Consider the following 12,509-nt stretch of genomic DNA (forward strand, 5'->3'; position numbering starts at 1 on the left):
AGGTGTCCAGTTTTCTAGTTGTCATCTGCCCACCATTCCACAATTTTGAGAATCTGGTAAAACTTTTCACGCTAACTTTTGTAACCATGTCATTTTCAACTTGGTTCATTGTGATCCTCTCAGATGGTCCCTTATTCTTCCAGTGCCTTCTCCATTACTCCACCAGATCAAGGCTCTTTGGGCACCTACACTACTACTTCCTGGGTGGGGGAGGACTGAAGTTTCTCAAGCCCTGAGTCATAGGCAAAGATACAGTGGAAAAAAGGAATTTCACAAAATGGGAGAAATTGCATGTTACTCAAAGTAGTTCCCAAGAATAAACTAGTACAGAAAACAAATTTTCCTGATGTCATCTTGGCTCTAATTTCAGTAGTGCTATATTAACAGGTATTTAGACCCATATGCTTCCATGCTACACAAAGCAAAGATATTATCAATTGCCCTGCTTCCTAGGTACATTGGCTGACAGAATAATGAATGCTATGTAAATGCTTAACTGAACACTTCCCTGAATTCTTTTTGCTTCAAAATTTTATGTGATCTGATTATTTTGAAACATACTACATGTAACCATATAATGTTAACTAAATTATTGGTATTAAATTAAGATGTTTTAAGAATTACTGGAGGAGATGTATTTAATGTCTGCTTCTTAGTAGCATACTTCATGTTGTGCTGAATTAAAGTTAACCATTCAAGATTTATTTTATTGGGTGACATTATTTCTTGATTGTGCCAAATTTCATTTCATAACTTTGGAAAATGTGGTTTGAGTTTTATCTGTGGGCTAATGATGAAATAATCATTGCATTTTGCAGCAACATGGTTGGATCTAGAGAGTATAATGCTAAGGGAAATAAGCCAGTCAGAGAAAGACAAATACCATATGATTTCACTCATATGTAGAATTTAAGAAACAAAACAAAGAAAGAAAAAAAAAACAGTCTCTTAACTATAGAGAATAGAGGGTTACCAGAGGGTAGGTGGGTGGGGAATGGGTGAAATAGGTGAAGGGGATGAAGAGCACACTTGTCATGATGAGCACTGAGAAATGTATAGAATTGTGGAGTCACTATTTTGTACACCTGAAATTAACAGAACACTGTATGCTAACTACACCAGAATTTTTTTAAAAAGTTGAAATAATCATATTATGCTGATACGCCTTTTACTAGAAATGACTGAAAAATTTTTTTAAATGACTGAAAATTTGGATATAAACCTTTCTTTTACTTGAAATACTACACAAATTACAAAAGTAATGCAATTATAAAATTATCAAATAGTTAAAAAGTGCAAATAGCAAAAATAACCCACATTCCCATCTCCCCAAAATAATCATAGTTAACATATTTTGTACTCTTCCAGCTTTTAATTTCCACTGCATTTTTTCCTGTAGTTGGAATTAAATGGAGGATGAAGAAAATAAAGATACAATTCCCTCTCTCTCTCTCTTTCTGTTTTTTCTCTGTGTCTCTGTCTCTATCCCATACTACCTGTGTGTGTATCCATATGTGTTGTATGTCTATATATATGTCTATATATCTCTATATTTCTCTCTATATATACAGATATATATAGTTGAGTGGAAAACTCGGGTAACCAAATATGCAGTTTGATCTCATTTTCTATTTTAAAGAATAAAAAGAAGTTTGAATATATGCATGTAATCATATGTGTTGTATTTCTATATATATCTGGTTACCAGACTTTCTATATATATTTGGTTACCTGAGTTTTCCACTCAGCAATATATAATGAACATATTTCCATGCTATTATGCTTTTTCTAATAATCTTTGATGCTGCAACTACAATTGAACCTATTTTGGGCAATTTGTTTCCTTATAAATGTTTACTATAGTAAGTAATAATACAGCTAACATTCTTGTAACAAAATCTTTTGTTATTAAGAGGGTGGACCTCATTAAATCTATAAAAGGAAAAAAGAATTCATAATATTTAAGGAGTTAGTCAAATGCTTTGTATCTGGTATTAGAATGTTAGGCAGGGCGCCTGGGTGGCTCAGTCAGTTTAGTGTTGGACTCTTGATTTCAGCTCAGGTCATGGATGTCAGGGTCCTGAGGGGCTCTGAATTGGGTTCCACACTGAGCGTGGAGCCCGCTTAAGATTCTCTCACTCCCTCTCCCTCTGGCCCTCTCCCTTCCGCCCCCTCCCCCTTTGCATTGTCTTTCTTAAAAAAAAAAAAAATGTCAGGAAAGCCACAGGATGTGGAACTTAGGCTTTGAGATAGTCAGGAGGTTTCACTCTAAGGATTAACCTCCCTGCGGTGTGTGTGCAAGAAAAGAAAGACGTCATGGATCACTTTGTCAGATCCCATCATCACTATAAATAAACAAAAGAAATTTCCTAAACAAAGCTAGAAACCTTTTTATATTGCCAGAACTACAAGACATGGCACGGGAGTTGTTTAATGGGTACAGAAATTCCGTTTCTCAAGATGAAAGGAGATGGAGATTGGCTGCACCACAGTGTGAATGTGCTTAGCTCTACTGACCTGTACATTTAAAAATGGGTGAGATGGTAAATTTTATCTTACGCGTATTTTACCACAATTCAAAAAAAAACTTCACAGCAAAACACAATGCTTACTCATTCATCTACAGGAGAGATATAGAGAAAACTTCTCCCCTATTTAGAGCTATGTCTTTTCTTTTGGTCTGATCAGATCGACTTGCTCATCCCAGAGGACACATCCTTGATTCAATTACAGTTTCGAGGAATGTCCTAGCGGCTCGGTTTAAACCGAGATTGAACACTGAGAAGAAAAGAAACATTTCAACCACACCTCCTAAATAACTCCTCCTTTCAGATTTTTTTTTTTTTCTTGGATATTCTTGCCCACTTAATTTTGAAATAAGCTTTAGGGTCCTTTATAAGCTTTTAAAACAAAATTACGATTCGTGGTAGAATTGCAATAATCATGCACAATAAGAAAATCTGTTGGTTTGAAAAAGAATAAAAACCAATCCCTTTCTGAAACTGATTAATGTTCATTTGTATTTTTGTACAGAGAGCCATTTCACTCTTAAAATTGATGAACCTATGGTGCTCATGGATTCTCTTTGGGGAAAATCCACTGTGATCCCTACTCATCTTACATATACCCAGAGTAACTTGGTTACTTTCTTTTTTATGCCGTTTCCTTGCTTAAATAACTGTTATTGAAGGTCTCACCTTTGTAGGTGAATGAACATATGTATTTCCCCAGCTTAAAAGCTTTATGAGGACAGGAACAATATTTTACACATCTTGGTATTTCTACTTTATCAGTGGGGCCTAGATGAATATTTCTTGGCTAATAAAAGAGCATGTTAAAAATAGAATATAAAAGACTGCATATGTGTTTATAGTGACTATATAGTACACATATGAACAAGGACCCTATTATTTGATAAAATTATATAAATTATTTTATATATAATTAAAATGGCTTTAAAATGAGTATGATAACTATTGCAAATAGCTTAAAATAAATGTTACATCATTTTTTTTCAGCCCAAAACAAAACAAAAATTTTAAAAATGGAAACTCTGTGTGCATGCGTAAGTGTGACTGCATTAAGTTGGAAAACCTCATATATATTCTAGAATTCACAATTAAGTAGATTGAGCCCTATCAAGAGAAATCTTTTATTTCTTTCTTGGTATCCTTCCTATGGTACTATTCAGCAACAAAAAAGAAGGAATGAAGGAAGGGAGGGAGGGAGTGGGGAAAGATAGCAAGCAAGCAAGCCCAGGGCTCACTGGCTCATTCAGTCTAAAGGATGAAACTTAGTAGAATAACCTATTAACCAAAGCTTAAATTCAGATATACCAAGTGTGGATGCTGAAACTAGACACAACAGTGAGCCCTCACTCCGGGTAAGTGAAGGGCATGGTCATTCTGTGGCTACTTTTATCTCATTACTAGATTTAGAACTCAGAATTACACCTTTAAAGCTTGTGATTGTGATTTCCACAAGGCTACCAGATGTTGATTGTCCCATAGCAAAACTGCTCATTTATCAAGCAGTGACCAAGCTGCCATGTGTGAGATTCTTCTATGAACATTAGGGATTTGGCAATAATCACCCCTGCTTTCAAGGAACTTACAGTAAAGTCAGGAGGAGGCACACAAAAATCACCTGAGCAAATATACAAATAAAATAATTTCAGTCTCTGATAAATACTGTGAAGAAGATAAAGTAGTTTAACGTGATAGAGCATGACCACGTTGTGGAAGATTGCTTTTCAGCAGGAAGATAGAAGAGGCATCTCTGAAGAAAAAACATGTGAGTTGTGACCTGAAATGAGAAGGCAACCCTGGGAAGACATGTTGGAAAAACAGTCCAAGCAGCAAGAACATGGAGTGCAGAGGCTTTGAGGAGGGAAAATGCCAACATGGTGGGTGGTGAACAAGAAGCAGAGAGGAAGGAAATGAGGCCAGAGAGGAGGTTAGGTTATATAGAGAGTCTGAGCCATTTTAAGAAGTCTGTATGTTATTCCAAGTGCAATGGAAGAGTTTTAGTTGAGGTGAAGTGAAGTGACATACACTTTAAAAAGTTCTCTCAGGCTACTATGTGAGGGGTAACCCGTTGGGAGGTTTCTTTACTAGCCCAGATAAGGACTGATGGAGACTTGGTCTGGGGTTGTAGCACTGGAGGTAATAAAAAGTGGTTGGATTTGATGTATGTTCGGAAGGTAGAGAAATAGACGTTTCTAATGGGTAGATTATGAGGTATGAGGGTGAAAATCAACAACGGCATCAGGGTTTCATTCCAGCCTGAGTGAATGGATGGATGGCGATGCCCTTTATTCAGATAGGCTTAAAGGCGACGGGTTTGGGGATGCAGGATATGGAGGTGGATCATACGGTTGCAGGGATGGATGCCAGGAGTCTCCAAGCCTAGTGAAGAGATTAGGGAATGGAGTGGCCAACCGACCCAAATTTGTGTCTGGCCCCCCATGCTCTTTAACTAGCACACACCATACAGAACCCCATGGCACACTCATAGTTCCAGAAGGTTTATTAGTATGGGCCATGATCTGTCCCAGGAAGCAAGGGTATCCCAAGACAACTCATGCCCGGTGTCGAGTCCAGCCTCGATGCCGACCAGCACTGCTCTTGCTGTTTGGAAAGCCTTGTTTGCCTTCTTTTCCCACCACATTGAGCAGGAGGCAGTTCAGTCCATCATGACAAGGGGTGATGAAAAAATAGTATCTCTGTGTTTTCACTTCCCGGAAGCTGCTTGGCCTCTGTGCCACTTTCCTCACTCCTTTTCCAATAATTCTCCAATTCTGCATAATAAAAAATACCTATGAAGATCAATGTTTGTCAAACAAAGCACAAACGCAAACTGAATATTGTATTCCAGAGCTAATAGCTGGTAGGTTCACAAAATCCTAGATTCGCAAGTGCGACATTGTGGTAATAAGAAATAAATATTTCGTATTCACTTCTGGCACAGACTCCTATAACTCTTGGAATCTCTTAAGGGATAAGAGCAACCAGGGTGTCTTTTGTTACGTTAATAAGGTGACTGTACTTTAGGAGGAAGGCCGGTTACTAGGAGACCCGGCCACGTGATTGGAGGGTTGGAACTTTCAGTCCTGCTCCAGGGAGGGGAGAGGGGCGGGAAGTTGAATTAACAGCCAGAGGCCGATGATCTCATCATCATGTTTTAGGTAATGAAGCTTCCATAAAAACCCAAGTGAATGGGGTTTGGGGAGCTTCCAGGCTGGTGAACATGTGGAGATCTGGGGAGAGTAACACACTGGGTTAGGGCATGGAAGCTCAGCGCCCTTTCCCCATACCCTGCCCTATGGATCTCTTTCTGAATCCTCAGACTGTTCCTTTTACTACATCTACATCTAAACCAGTAATCTAGTAAGTAAAATGTTTCTCTGAGTTCCATGAGCCACTGTGGCCAATTAATCGAACCCAAGGAGGGGGCCGTCGGAACCTCCAATCAGAAGCACAGGTGATAAATAACCTGGGTTTACAACTAGCATCTGAGGTGGTGGGGGCTGGGGCTCAGGGGTGGAGGGGTTGGGATTCATGCAGGATGGAGCTCTTAACCTGTGGAATCTGATGCTCTCTGGGTACAGAGTGTCAGAATTGAGTTGAATTGTAGAACACTCAGCTGGTGTTGCAGAATTTCTTGTTGATGGTGTGGAAAAACCTCCACACATTGGAATTAAGGTACAGAATCCATTTAATAGGGTATAAAAGAGTACACAGTAAAAAATGTCTCCCTTTGCTGTTCTTGGCCACCAAGGTCTCTTTCCAAAAGGCAACTGTTATTAGTTTTTTGTTTGTCCTTCCAAAAATATTATAAATATTAAAAGCATATAATTATCTGTTTTTTGTTATCACCCTCAAATGATAATATACTACATATACTATGCTGCACAGTGCTTTTACCTTGGAAAACTTTCCAGACTAATGCATATAAAAATACTTTATCTTATTTATAGTTTTATGCAATTATATTACATGGATATTTGATAATTTACTGAGGTAGTTCCCTTTTAAAAGACCATTTATTTCCAATCTTTTGCAGGTATTATAGTGTCAAATAATAAATCAGACATATAGTTTTATTACCATTAACATGCTATTTTATTTGTATACAAGGGAAACCAATCAATAAATTGATTTCATCTTAAAAAAAAAACTAACAGGATTTATATAAGAGGAAAAGTAAAGAAGAAAAAAACACCAACCATGTGGAAATGTGACCTCTGTTTTCCTCTCCTTGGGTAAACTGCTGATTAGCTGGCTGTTCTCTGGGGCCAGTGGGGGTATTCTGCCTTGGACAGCTGGATAGGTCATTGAAGGAAACAATTTCAGCTATTATGCAGTCTTTGAAAAGCTTTGAGATTTTTTTTAATGTTTTCATCCATTTTTTATTTTACTAGATTTTTATTTATTTATTTGAGAGAGAGAGAGAATGAGCAGGGAGAGAGGCAAAGGGAGAGGGAGAAGCAGACTCCCTGCTGAGCAGGGAGCCCAATGTAGGGCTCCATCCCAGGACCCTGGGATCATGACCTGAGCCGAAAGCAGACGCTTAACCGACTGAGCCACCCAGGTGCCCCAACCTTGAGATTTTTAACCATAAAATATACCTGCCAAGCGATCTCCTCAGTGTTTTTAGTTAACACTTTGTCTTAATCAGGCCAGATCTGTACCAGTCCCTTCATTGGCATTTCTCACAGATGATATTGTAGAGAAGAATCTTGGGCACGTCATTTTACACGTGGATAAGCACCATCATAGCAACAACACTGACAACTGGAATTGCTGGATTGAAAGATTCGTGCATTTTAATGATGAAAGCTATTGCCATATTGTTTTGCACAAAGGTTGTACCCACTGTGAGAAGAGGCAGGACACCCTTACCTATGCAATGTGATATCCACCTTTTCTTCTTTAGCTCTAAATCACATTTAATTTCTAGTTTTTCAATACACACTGACTTGGCTTAGAACCCATAGGTGTATTTCACTTCCACCAAGAAATGTTATGCAAGTTCACTGTGAAATTTGTTCTCTATTAATTTGTTTTTAAATATATATGGAAAATGAAATTAATTTTGTTAGCCAAGCCTGAGACAGGCAATCTTTAACACTCAGAGTCGTCAATAATAACATTGTTTTTCTGATGTCAGATATAACATCTTGAACCCACAGCTCCACCGTTCCCCAAGAATGGATGTCTTATGTCTCAGAAATACATAACCAAAGTTGTGATTCTTCCAGAACAAATCTTTGGCCAGGTCAACTCATTTTCTCCATGCTAGTTATAGAGTTACAGAGGCTAGGTGACAAAATTTTTAATGATGCCTCCTTTTGTTAAAGAAGAAAGAAAATATGTGTAATATTAACATTAAGTGGATAAACTTAATTAAAAAATTCAAAGGGGGGGAAGTAGTGTCATGAGATAGAGGAATGATTTTGGCAATATTAATGATTCTATACGATATGGAAACTCAGTAAGTGAATTGGACGTGCCAAGTGTGAGTCTAGTTATAGAGTCTACCTGAATGGATAAAGCAGAGTTCCTGCCCTCATGTAGTTTATATTCTAGAAGGGAAGAGAAACACTGAACAAACAAACAAGCACACATATAATGTAATGTCTATCAGTTTCATAGTATAATAACCTCCAAACAGGTTAAGGAGATAGAATAACAGAAGCTAATAGAACTATGAAGGATTATCAGAGGTCTATCTAAAGAGAATAATTTTAAGCAAAAACCTAAAAAGAGTGAATGAGAAACCATGTTAGTACCTGTAGAACAGGATTTGGACCTGTCGGATCTCATGGGGCATGATGTAGACTTTGTTTCCATTCTGAGTATATACTATAGAATTGGAGAATTAAGACCAGTAAATATCACAAGCTCTTATGATATAGAAAGTTTTCTTAGGTGTTTGGATGGATAATACACAAGTACACTTTAAGAGGCAAGAGTATAGACGTGGGAAGCTATTACAATTGTTCAGGAGAAAGATAGTGTTTGAAGGAGGTGCTACATCATCAAATTCCAGATGTGTTTTGAGGGAGATGTTGCACAATTTACTCATGGGCTGGGGGAGGGTGTGCAAAAAAACAGAAGAGTAAAAAATGGGCCAAACAACAGAATCAATGCCATTTATCAAACTCAGTGTCCCTTATCAATTGGTGGTGCCATTTATCAAACTGGGGACACTTGGAAATCAAGTTTGGGAGGGAAACAAAGAGTTTTTCTGTGAATACTAATTCCAAAAGGAGAGATCGTGTAGTTTGAATATTCAAATCAAAGGGAAGAAACTCCAGAAATATAAATTTGGGCATTGGCAGCATACAGATGGTATGTTATAAAGTCACGGGATTAGATAAGATCACCTAGAGAGTGAGCATTATACAAAGAAGGAAAGGGGATCCCAGACTAAACCTTAGAGTGACCCAACATTTCAAGGTCAGAAAGACAAAAGGACATGGCCCATATGACTGAGAAACATGGGCCAGTGTGGTTAAGAGCAAATCCAAGAGAGGTGGGTTCCCTGGAAATCAACAGGATAAGGTGTTTCCAGAGACGAATGATGTACAGTGTCACATCTTTATGATACATCAAGTGATCAGGAGACTAACTATGGACCTGTTTGGTAAAACAGAAGTCCGTGTAACCTGAAAATAAGATTTCAACAGAGTGATGGGATGAAGACCTGGTTAGGAGAAAGAGGGAAGAAAGGAAATAAAATTATAAGTATACACCACTCTGTCGATATGCTTGGCTATAACCAGAAACAGAGAAATGGGAGTGGGTTTCGTTGCTGAAGGAGATGTGGGGTCAAGGCTGGGATTATTTGTTTTAAGATGGAGAATTTATAGCTTATTTGCAATAATTATTTAACAAAAATGAAAAAGAATTATGCCTCATGTCCTTTTAGGCAGAAGAGAAATCAACTAATTTAGCTGAGAATTATCTATGCCATTCACACAATATTAGTATTTCCCTCCTCAGCAAGCACAATCTAATAAGGAGAAAATATCTGGAGTAATAAAATTAAAATTCAGTGCCTACATACAGTAAAGATTTGTTATCCATCAAGGTTTTCAGGTCAATGTTACACATGTCTGCCCTCACTTTAAAAAAAAGAAAAAAAAATATTAACCAGTCATAAAAGCTGGCAACATGAATGTTTATTTGGAATATTTACAGACAAAAAAAAAAAAAAAAGCATGGCTTTGGATAAAATTCCCTAGGTAACAAATATGTCTACTTGGAAACTCATTTAAATAATTGTGATTCATATATTAACATGTAATTACAGAAAATATATTAATTAAATGTATCCACACACAATTATTTTTTATGTTGAAAGAAATATTTGCAAGGAAAATTAACAGAGTATATGAATACTGAGTCTTCATGTATAGTACACCAAAATCTTCATTAGTTGCTGAATGTCTCAGCTTAAACTACCCCCACATCAAGAAAAGGAAGGAAATGTCAATCTTCAAATAAATGATAATTATTATCAGCCATGAGTCATGACAGCAATTGAAATCTGTCATAAATATATAAATGTGGCTTCCAGATGTTTTTGACTGGGTGAAAGGTTTACTTATGAGTCATATAGGAAATTTGCTTAATTAGAAACTCCCAGCAAGATAAATTTAAAAAAGAAGCTACTGTATTCCTCAACTGCCATCACATACTCAAACTAAATAAGGAGGTTGTTATCTGATTAGTTAAAAATTAAAACTAAGTTAAATTGAAATGTAAAAAGTTGATTGAATGAGCCAGTATACGGGAGACTTGGAGGGGTTAGCCCTGAAAACTTTTATAACTACTTTTTTGTTTCTTTTTTCTTTCCCCACATCATTTTAAAAGTATTTGTACACATCTGTGTTTTATCTCTTTCTTATTGTGTCATGAATAAGAACCAACCACTTGAACACAGCTGGGTTTTCATGCAGCAAGTGGTCTTCCACATTGGAAGCAAAAGTTATAAATAGCCCTTGCACAGATATGATTATTTCTGTTAACTTTTGGCATTTGGTAAAAATAGACTACTTTCTGAATTTTTTCTGGGTCTTTTTATCCCCCATATCGACAAATATGTGGAACCAAAAATTTAACAGTTTGGAGTTCATTATTACCCATAGAATTACAGACATTGTCACTTACCTAACGAATATTTATTCTCCCGTTCTCCTTTGATAAGAGAACCATAATTATGTCTAGGGCAACAAAGTATCTGGTTAAATAGAAATTTTCCATCCTTCCTATGGCTCATGGTGACAAAGGACACACTGGCAGAAGCCTGTGAGATTTGAGCTGATGTTTGCTGAGAAGTCTAGATAAGTTTCGACTTTTCTGATAGAAGGAAACAGATGCAGGGGGCTTTTCTACTTTCTTCCCGTCTTGAACATAGCGTGTGAGCTGTAGCACTCACGTTGCAAGAAAAGCAAGAGGTTCCCAGACACATTGGCTGCCAAAATAAGGCAATAATTGCTACTTCTGGATCTATGTTCTTCTTCTTCTTCTTTTTTTTTTTTTTGACCTATGTTCTTGTAAGGAAATTCAATCCCTGGATGTTTAAAGCTGCTAGGAACAGGCTTTTTATGACTTGGAACCAAACAAAATTCTGACTGATACACTTCTGTGCTAGTCATACAGCAAAATGGTGAAGCCAGTGTTCCATAATTTATATAATATTTGCCTTTAATATTTATTAGTGTACTGGTGTATTAGTCAAAGTAATGCTAGCTGCTCCACTAGATGGAGTCCTGAATTTCAGTGGTCTCAAGGCAATAGAAGTTTATTCTTTATGCACTTAAAACTCTGAGAAACAGGGTCGGGGGTTTGGAGAATGTTGGTGGTGGTGGCCTTCAGTCCCTGAAGTCAGAGATCCAGTGTCTTCCATCCTTTAGCGAGTGAGCTCCAACATGCAGCTGGTAGAGGGAAAAAGAACATGTAGAGAAATTCATGGAAGGATCTCATACGCCAGGCCTGGAAGTGGTGATGCACACCCCTTCTACCCATCCCAGTGGGAGGAACTCAGGACCTGGCCTCTCGCTGCTCCAGGGGAGGTTAGCATAGGTAAGCTAGCTGTAGACCCAGGAGGAAAGGGGAATGTTCGATAAATCCTCAGCCAGTCTCTGCCATGAGTAACAAGTAAAGTTTGATGTATATCTTCTTTTGCCAAATATTTCTAATTATATTATATGTGTCTGTGTGTATATTCATATTAGACTTTAGCACCTACTAGATGCTCACTTTAATCTAAGCACTGCGCTCAATATTTTCCATGCATTTTATCATTAATCCTCCTATACACCCTGTGAGGTAGGCACTACCATTCTCCATATTTTACTGACGGGGATACTGAGGCTCTGTGAGTTTAAATAACTTGCCCAAGAAAATAGTCAGCAGTGTTGGAACAAGGAATTTTTCTTTGTTCTGGCGCATACTGTGTTTTTAAAGAACACTTTTGAAAGTTTAATGTATCAATAACAAATTATGTCATATCCGGTGACAGGCTTGACAATATGTATTGATGTCATCTGTGTAAATAGACTAAATGTCAGGTCCTTCCTCCTAAATATTCCTTTGTTTATATATCTGCCAACTATAATTGGCCTTTTAAAAACTGGAGTGATTTTCAGGTGAAATGTCTTTATTTCTAAATATTTATTTGCATTAGCAGCCATCTCCTGATATATCTGCTTTATCTGAATGTAATTCATAAGGAATTGGGCAATACCTTGATGTGCCCTATGGTTTACATCATACCTGATCCTCTTTACCTTTCTGCTTTCTGGCATGATCTAAAGTTTCTCTATATTCTTCCATGGCTTGATAAGCATTGTTGCTATTAGGGACAGCTCTGTCCTTTAGTTCTCTACAAAATGGTACTTGGCCAAATATTCCTTTAATTCTACCAGCTTCCAGTCAATGCCCATCTCCTGCCTGCTCAGTGAAGCATGTTTCCCCCTTTCCCAACTATCTAACTCA

Source organism: Neomonachus schauinslandi, chromosome 2 (genome assembly GCF_002201575.2).
Source record: "Neomonachus schauinslandi chromosome 2, ASM220157v2, whole genome shotgun sequence".
In the NCBI taxonomy this organism is placed as follows: Eukaryota; Metazoa; Chordata; class Mammalia; order Carnivora; family Phocidae; genus Neomonachus; species Neomonachus schauinslandi.